General features: G+C 27.3%; 2 non-coding genes across 2 annotated transcripts; both read right to left on the reverse strand.

The window, feature by feature from the left end:
• Positions 1 to 995: 995 nt before the first annotated feature.
• Positions 996 to 1,079, reverse strand: TRNAL-UAA (transfer RNA leucine (anticodon UAA)). Its single transcript has one exon. It is a non-coding gene; the product is annotated as a tRNA-Leu (tRNA).
• A 136-nt stretch (positions 1,080 to 1,215) lies between these two features.
• TRNAL-UAA (transfer RNA leucine (anticodon UAA)) lies at positions 1,216 to 1,299 on the reverse strand. The gene has a single exon. It is a non-coding gene; the product is annotated as a tRNA-Leu (tRNA).
• Between the last annotated feature and the right edge of the window lie 500 nt (positions 1,300 to 1,799).

Raw genomic sequence — 1,799 nt, forward strand, 5'->3', positions numbered from 1 at the left:
ATATATATTATACTATATATCAATTTATAATATTATAATAATGTTATAATAAATAGAATTTATCATAGTAGTATTAATAATAGTAGAATAGTATTATATATATGATAAATTCTATTTATTATAACATATTATTAAAAATTTACCACAGTATTAATTATAGTATAATAATATTATATATATATGTATATATGTGTGTGTATATAATTAATACTATGGTAAATTTTATTTATCATGATATTAATATAATATTATAAAATTATATGTATAATATTATTCTATTATAAATACTATGCTAAATTTTATTTATTATAATATTATAATAATATCATAATAAATAAAATTTATCATAGTATTAATTATATACATACATATATATATACATACATATATATATACATATATATATATATATATATATATATATATATATATATATATATATAATATATATAATTTTATATTATTTATAATATTATAATAAATAAAATTTACTATAGTATTATATATTATAAATACTAATACTATAATAGTATTATAAATACTATTAGGTTAAGTTATTTCCTAAGGAGAGTTATCCATTTATTTAATTATATATATATTACCATAAATACTATTATACTATAGTTAATATTGTGGTAAATTATTCCGCAGCGATACTAATTTTAATCGCGAACCCAGAAATCACGCCACGGAGTCTAATATTTTCTCGTAGGATCGCAATTTAAGGAGTAGCTTAATTCCAGAAAACAATTAAAAACAAGTTTCCAGCGATTAAAATGTCGAGAGAAGAAAAGAAAAAATTACTTCGAGAACGCGACATCGCGTATTTCTTACTTGTTTAAAAACCACACTCTCTCTGTAACTAACCTAAAAGCATCGTGTCGTTGTCGTCGGTTCTCTCGAGCGTGTTTTCGTATACAGCATATATATTATTAACGCGTTCGAGGATAATTTCGTCAACAGTGAATCGGATTTGAAGAGTAAAAAGAAGATTTTGCTAAGTGTGGGGTTCGAACCCACGCTCCCAGACGGGAACCAGAACTTAAATCTGGCGCCTTAGACCGCTCGGCCAACCTAGCTTGCTTGTACAGGCTGATAGTATTTTCGTATATACGCCGCGTGGTTTATTCTATTACAAATAAATGCGGACAGATGTCACCACCGTACGGTACGACGCGATCTATCGAGAGAAAAAAAAGAGGAAAAAGATTGCTTTGCTAAGTGTGGGGTTCGAACCCACGCTCCCTGACGGGAACCAGAGCTTAAATCTGGCGCCTTAGACCGCTCGGCCAACCTAGCTCGCTTGGTCTGAAGGTTTTAATTTCGCTATATATGCTGCGCCATGTGTTCTGCTCTGTGTGCACATAAGTAGATGGTATATTGCTGTGTAAATAAATATGTGTCCGATAGAGAAAGATGAAATAAAGAACAGTTGTGCTAAATATGAGGTTAGGAGACGCGTCTCTAACCAGGCGATCAGCTTTAGAGGGATTGGACAACCTGGCCTTGTCAATAATAATTATATAGTATAGATAATATATATATAATAGTATATAATAAAAATATACAGTTATGTATATATATATTACTATTTAATATTCGAAAAGCTTTTAGAGCGCATAATTTCTTAAAAATTGAAACGATTTTATTGTTTTTTTAGATATGATATACTAGATAATATATTATACAATGACTAAACTATTTTGTTGTAATTTTGCTATTATTTGGAATGACGAAACAAAATAAAATTTGTTTTCACTGTTTTATAACTGTTTCAATTATCTGTTTTATAACCGTTT

The sequence above is a fragment of the Megalopta genalis genome, unplaced genomic scaffold (genome assembly GCF_051020955.1).
Source record: "Megalopta genalis isolate 19385.01 unplaced genomic scaffold, iyMegGena1_principal scaffold0023, whole genome shotgun sequence".
In the NCBI taxonomy this organism is placed as follows: domain Eukaryota; kingdom Metazoa; phylum Arthropoda; class Insecta; order Hymenoptera; family Halictidae; genus Megalopta; species Megalopta genalis.